Here is a 7,818-nt window from a genome sequence, read left to right on the forward strand (position 1 = left end):
TATCCTCAGCCATTCTTTTTCTCTTGTATAAAAATGACAGGGGGTCAGGGACCCTTCAGGCAGCATCTGTTTGGGCTCTCTTATATTTGCAACATCACTTCTGAAGTGCTGGTATCAAACATCACTGGCTTGAGATGTGGGAGGAGTTCTTAAAGTAAGGGGGAAGAGAGATGAAAATGGCAGTGGGGTGTGGAGCCAGCCTGCCTTAATGCAGCAGTCTTTTATCTCTGCTAAGAGTTTGTGAGCCAGATTCAGGTATAAGTGGCTAGTGCACTTGGGATCAATCTGGCAGCTAAAGGCATGTCAAGAACTAGACCACAGGTTGTGGTAAACCAAGTTCTTATAAAGGCCTTGATCCCTGGTGAAGGGCCTTGAGTCCATGGTATTAAGTACTTGAAAGATTGTCCTAGGGAGGAGGGATTATATTCATTCTATTTAACCTCTGAGGTCAAACCCAGATGCCAAAGGGTGGGAGATGCAAAGAGTGAAACGTAGATTGGATGTCTGGAAAACCTTGATAGCAATTAGAGTTGCTCGAAAGTGGAATGAGCCGCTCTTAGAGGTGGTATGTTCTCACCTATGGGGAATCTTCTAGGGGAGGCTGGATGGCCACTTGCTAGGAATATTATAGTGAGAATTCCTTTTGGGTATCGATTGGACTAGAGGGCTTATAAGGTTACTTCCAATGCCAAAAAATACTGTGATTCTATGAAGGCAAGTTGAAAACAAATGACTTCCAGGAAGATGCTATATATTATTTGCAATGATGGGGCAGGTGGGGCTCCTAAGCCTCTAATGTTTGGGATAGAAAAATAAGATCTAAGGTGGAAAATTCAAGTTTATGATAGTGTGAAAGGGTGAATGAAAGTGAATGCTGAGCTAAGACTTCTGTTTATTATATTTTTATTACTTTGATTAAACATTTATTCTAAATACTCATAAAGGCTTGGGTAAGTAGGAAATACAGCAGGGAACAATAACAAGGAGAGCTCTTTTCCTAGAATAGAATGGGGGCTTGGAGCCATGAGATCTAATTGGGTTGATCCATACAACCAACCTGGGATATTCTAGAATAGTCATTTCACCCATAAAGGAGTAGAGCTAAGGTGAAAAAGAAATAGCCAGCTCTTTGAGAACCAGAGAGAGCCTAGCAGCTGACTCAGAGTGTGCCCTGGCACTGGCTGGTCCCTAAAGCCACTAGGGAAGAACATCTGAATGATAATATTTGGTCCATACTACTAAATAGGGTCTTGTATTGAGCACCAACATTTTCCTAGCTATAGTGCTAGATGGTGGGACATTTGGGCACAGAACCTGCCTCAGGAAAACAGACTCAGGTTACTGACTCGGGATGCACAACACAGTCAGGATATGTTAGCCTCCCTCTTGCCTTAATGGGCCAACAAGCATTAAGTGCCTGCCATGTGCCCAGTGCTATGCTAGATACAAGGGATTAAAAGATAGCAATGAAACAGCCCCTACCCTCATAAAGCTAATATTCTACCAAAGGAGAAAGCATGTACATATGTGGGTAGATGTAGAAATAGATACAAAGTAGATTTGAGGTGATTGATGGTGGAAGGCTCTAGTAAGGCTCAATCAATGCTCAATTCCCCCTACTCTGGAGCTAGATATAATCTTGTAAATTCCCTCAGTTCCTACCCGCAGGTTGCTCATATTCTTAATAATAACTTATATTTATGTAACACTTGTGGTAAAATAATTTGGCAGACTGATTGGGATGGACCACACCTGTCCTGTCCTAAGTGATGTATGCTGCTGATGTCAGCAGGAGAAACCACTCTCTGATCGAGTTTGAAGGACCTCCCCTTTTGGGTGAGGGAGAGTAAATGTTCACTAAGGGGAGCACACTCTCCTTCTTCTGGTGTGAGCTGCAGGAGCGGGCAGAAAGAGGTTCTTTCTTGGCAGTCTGTCCTATGGGCCCTGGCTGCAAAAGCTGTTTCTCCATTGAAGCTACAGACCCCAAGTGGTGAGTTAACATAAGAGCCCTGCTCTTTTGAATTAGATGAACTGGAATTGAGTTTGGGGATTGTATAGACTTAAGTTAGAGTTAGGGAGATTATCCATATTTCTTTTTCCCTATTCCCTTGTCTTTGATTTTATTAATTTCACCTTTGCTGTTTATTTTATTCCCATTAATAAAACCTGACTCATTTGTAGAAAAGAGGCTGTTAGGCTCCTTTCTTATTGGCCTGGGAGAAATATCTAAATAAGCAGTTTGGACGGGAGGGAGCTTTGGACCTAGAGGTCCCTCATTATTTCTGGGACCCCAACATTACAGTGAGCCACTTAATTAACTCTCCCTATATTAAATTTGGCCCCCACAGTAGAAGAACACGGAGTGTTTCCTTGATGAAACATACTTTATAAGTGTCTCATTTGAGCTTTTCAACAGCCCTGTGAAGTAGGTGCTATTATTATTCCCATTTTACATTTAGGGAAACTGAGGCACAGAGAGGTTAAGTTACTTGCCCAGTATTACAAAGCTAGCAAGTGTCTGAGGTGGGATTTGAATTAATGTCTTCCTAACTTGAACTTCCCTTGAACTTCCTAGTTGACTAATACCTGCTTTTGCCCAGAAACATCCTGGATCACTTGAATTGATTTACTCAATTTGCCTAATTACACTCTTAATGCTCTCATTCGGTTTCTGTTCTACACATTCAGTTCCACTGCGTGCGCTCTCCTCTCTCATGTGCATTCTGCCTCAGATGTCCATGAGCCAGTCTCTTCCCTAATTGTAAAAACCAATCACCAGTGTCAAAGGTAGGTTCTAATACTCTTTAATCTCAGGAAATCAGAGCCAGAACTAATGGTTCTAAGTAGGTACATGTCCCCAACAGTGTTCCCCACATAACCATTTGCCTTTCAAATCAGTGTCACCAGAATCTCATATACCTCAATCTCTGTGGCTCTGACAGTTGGATCACAAGAGTGATTGAAAGTCTTTTCACCTCACCTCACAGAAGTCAAATGACTTGACCAAGGTCACACAGATCAAAAATGGCAAAGATGGTATTCAAACTCAGATCCTAGAATTATAATAAGCTTTTCCCACTAAGTCACACTTGCCTACTTCCCACCCAAGAAGGTGACTGTGAATGCTTGATAGAGGTAGGGACAAGAGGGAGAAGAGAGAGGTTGTAACTCTTTCTAAGAGAATCAAGTGTCTCAGTCAATAGACAAGCATTTTTAAACTCCCTCTATATGCCAGGTCCTGTATTGAGCTCTAGGATTACAAAAACACAGAAGTTCCTGCCCTCAGAGACTTCGCAATCTAGCAGGAAAACAACTTGTACACATAGAAATAAACACAAAATTATACAAAGAAGATATAGGGTGATCCTGATGGGAGATGGCAAGTATAGCTGTAGGTTGGTGGGAGGAGTGGTAGGGCCATTGGGAAAAACCCCAAGTAGGAGATGGGGTTTGAGCTGAGCCTTGAGGAAAACCAGAGATTCCCTTTCTGTTCTAATAGTCTGTGATGGTGAATAGATCCTCTGCATAGCACATGGTCACAGAGACAAAAATAAAAATAAACCTTGCATCATTGACCCAGAGCTGGAGTCTTAGCTGAAACTGGGGCCCAGAGAGGTCATGTAACTTTCCCAAGGTCACACAGGTAGCAAAAGGCAGAGATGGGATACACACTCAGGACTCTTAAGTTCACTGCCTTTTCTCCAGTTAACCATATATAAGTGAGGGAAGAAGGGAAGAAAAGAGGGAGGGAAAGACAGAAGGAGGGAGAGGAGAGAGGGAGGGAAAGAAGGGAAAAAAGGAAGGAAGGAATTTATGGTGGTAAGTATTAAGGGGGGAAAAGGCAGAAGGAGGGAGCACCTGGGGAGCAACATCAGGTTGAATCCAATCTTTACCTCTTACCCAACAGCAAGAAAGAGATGTTTTGGTGGCAGGAGTTAAGTTGGAACAATGGATCACTATATCTTCATGTTGAGTTAAAGCTCCGGTGCTCACTCCAAATGAGACAGAGCTGGTTAACTGTCCCAAGAACTAAGGCCCCTGCTGAAACAACTTTGGGAACTCACCAGCTACTGTGCTTAGAGGTTGCTTAAAGAGGTAACCAAATGGATGGTTTTGAAACTGATCTGTATCATTTTTCCTGACCTACAATACACTAGCCATATCTAAACCTTTGCAGTCATTTGAGTACAAGATTGGCCCCAGTCCAGAGTCCTTTGAGCTAGGAAGTAGTGGGGTTAAGTAGGGAGCTAGGACATACCTCAGGACTCAGGCCAAAGTCAAAAGAAATTAGCAGGATCATTGACACGGGTTTCTTTCATCATGGAAGTGGTTCAGTAGCTATGTCTTGATGTCTGGTTGCTGGAAGCAACTGATTACGGCTGATTAGAAGGAGAGAAAGCATGCATGTTTCTTCAGAGAAACAGACCATGAAGAAAAACAATAAGGATGGTCTAGTGATGATAAATTGTGCATAGAATATTAACCAGCAAGAATGGAATGATGTGGAGGTAACTCACTAGGGATACAGGTTTACTGCAAAAGTAATCAGTATTGGAGACCCTTTGGGACAGACTGATGCCAACTCAGCTGAAAAGCGAGAAAATACAGACGAAAACGTGGACACGTTGCGTTTGTCTATTTTCAGAGGTATAAAGTGTTGAATACTGTACATTCTCGAGGGAGGTAAGAAACCAGCTACTGCAAATGCTAAAAGTTTTAACTGGGTAGGTTCATACAACTTTATCAGAGAGAAAAGACCCTCCAACTATTGAGCTCTAATCATAACAGAGCTTCTTAAACATTTTACTTGTAACTCCTTTTAGCCCAAGAAATTTTTATGTGACCACGGGCAACATTTTTGATTGTTGCATGTTCAGAAACCTTTTACTGTTGCCAAATTTTTGTGACCCACACATTCAGTTACACAACCACATGGGGTTGTGAACCACAGTTTAAGAAGCTTTGCCCTAGAATAGTGCAGCAGAATAGAGCACCAGGCCTGAATTCAGGAAGACCTGAGTTCAAATTTCGCCCTAGATACTTCTTAGCTGTGTGACTTTGGGCAAGTCACTTAACCTCTCTCTGACTCAGTTTCTTCATCTGTAAATAGGGATAATAATGTCACCCACCTCACATGGTGGTTGTAAGGATTCAATGAGATATCTGTTAAGTGTTTAGCACAGTGTGTGGTACATCGTATACACTTAATAAAGTGTTGCTCTTATCCCTTCCCCTTCTAGAATAGGGTTAGACATGTATCTTCAAAAGGGCCATGCAGAAACTTTGTTCACATGATGTATTTTCCCATTCTGGTTGGTGGTTACTGGGGGAAGGAGCTGTACAATCAGAGGGGTCTTGGGAGACAGCACAATGCACCGGAAAGGGGGCTTAATTTGGAGTCAGATGACTTGAGTTCAAATTCTGGTTCTTTCATTCACTGCCTTTGCAACATTGTACAAATCATTTAACCTCTCTGAACCTCAGTTTCTTCAACTGTAAAATAAGTGCATTGGACTAAATGATTTTGAGGCCCTTCACAGCTCTAAATCCATGTTTCTATGAACTAATTTTGTAGTTTCACATCGCACAGTGCCTGATTCATAGGAGGCACTTCATAAATGCTTGCTGGCTTGATTGATTCACATGTTAGACTTCCCGTGGTCCACAATGCCTATGCCTTAGGCATTTTGATTTCAGTGATATTTAGCAATTGCTGACGATTATTTACTCTAGTCCTACCCTACACTGTTATTAGCTTTGGGATCATGGAAATATGGTTAGATTATTCCAGGCAGTGTTCTAGGTGATGGGGATAAAAGTTGTGGAATAATAGTTCTAGAGCTTAAAGAGACCTCAGAACCTTCAAGAACTGACCGACATTTATTAAGGGCCAACAACTATGCTGAGCTATTGAGTGCTATTTAATAAGTGGAGCTCACAGTCTAATGGGAGAGACAATATGTGGGCAACTATGTACAAATAGATATATACAGAATAAATTGGAGATAATCAGCAGAGGAAAGACACTAACAGGGGGATTGGGAAAGCTTTCCTGTCAGGTGAGCCACATAGTTCAAACCTCCTTCATTTTATAGATGAAGAAACTGAGGCCTATGGAAGGTAAATAAATGACTTGCCGAAGGTCCTAAGTACAGAAACAGGTTTGAACCAAGGATCATGAATTCAGGGCCAGTGCTCTTTCCAGTGTACTAGGATGGCTCTACAATCCCTGTCCTCAAGAGACACTGATATTTTGTCAGTCCCTCAACAAAATGAACAAATTGTAAGAAATGATTGGTTTTGCAGAACTATTGGCCCCTAGGTGATGCAGTGGATAGAGTGCCAGCCCCGCATTCAGGAGGACCTGTGTTCAAAACCAACCTCAGATACTCACTACTTGTGTGACTCTGGACAAGTCACTCAACCCTGTTTGTTTCAGTTTCCTCATCTGTCAGATGAGCTGGAGAAGGAAATGGCAAACCATTCTAGTATCTTTACTGAGAAAGTTCCAGATAGTTACTGACTGAAAACTGGTGAACACAAATAAACTCCTGTAGGTGTGAGATTTAAAATTGGATATTAGATCATAAATCTCCCCTACTTAACCTTTCCCTTAATTTATCTCCCAAACTTGTAAATGGAAGAAGCTTTTGGTTTTCTAGATAGACCTTTTTATTTATTGTTATGGTAGTCACAAGGTGATGTTGATTAGAAGGATAGGAAAGTAGAAACACAATACAAATCGTCTTAAGTCTAAGCTTAGTCTATATTCCTTATAAAAACGCACCAAACCGAAAAGGCCACCTTTGGAGAGAGAGAGTCTGTGCCGCGCAGTCAGGAGTCCCGCCAAGCAGGCAAAAGCCCCACTTCCGTTCTCTCCACCCCGGAAGTCGAGTCCCACAGGCAGTCTGATGTGCGCAGCAGGCGGACTGTTCATCTCCTCCCCAAAAGGGTGGTCCTCGAAAAACTGGCGTCTTTCAGTTATCCTAACCGACTGTTAAAAACTTTCATATTTTACCACATAGGAAAAGACATTTCTTTAGAATTAATCGGATGACTGCTGAAAGGATTTTGTCCTATTAATTCAAACTTCCAGGTCATTTTCTGAAAGTATCTTGTGATCTTAAGAAACCTGTCTACTTGTGGGAAGCAGTCAGTCCACATGAAAACTCTAAATATTACCATTGGAATAACAGGCCTTCTCAACGATGCCATCCTGTCTTTCAATGGGAAAACATCCCCAGACCAAAAGAAGAATCAGTTTTCCAAGGATAAATCTGTGGCTTGTTGCAAGCTGTTTCATTCCTGCTAAAATCAAGTAGAGGTTATATTTAGAATTTAAATATCCACTTCATTAGAAAATTGTCTGACAGGCGATTTCTGTACGAAGCTTCAACCAACTGTTGTGTCTATGGGTGGGGCAGTCTATAAAAGAGAAATTATCCAGACACACTTCAAGGGATGGTTGTAGATAGTAAAAAAACAAAAAAAACAAACCCTGAACCATTAATGCTGTTGGGTCTTTTGGCTTTGTTAGTGAATGGCATCTTTAGATAGTATAGAAATGTTACAGAGACAGGTTACCTTCTTCAGGATTTCCTAATGATGTTGGTATGCTTGCTGGAGAAATTACCTAACCCCCTTGCTTCTTTTCAAAGACTATATATGCTTCAGGGGCAAAGTTCCACTTTAGTCCAACACAAAGGTGATTTTCATAAGGAAGCTATCTTTAGGGGGCAGCTAGATGGCACAGTGGATAACGCACCATCCCTGGATTCAGGAGGACCTGAGTTCAAATCCTGCCTCAGAGACTTGACA

Source organism: Dromiciops gliroides, chromosome 6 (genome assembly GCF_019393635.1).
Source record: "Dromiciops gliroides isolate mDroGli1 chromosome 6, mDroGli1.pri, whole genome shotgun sequence".
NCBI classification, from domain to species: Eukaryota; Metazoa; Chordata; class Mammalia; order Microbiotheria; family Microbiotheriidae; genus Dromiciops; species Dromiciops gliroides.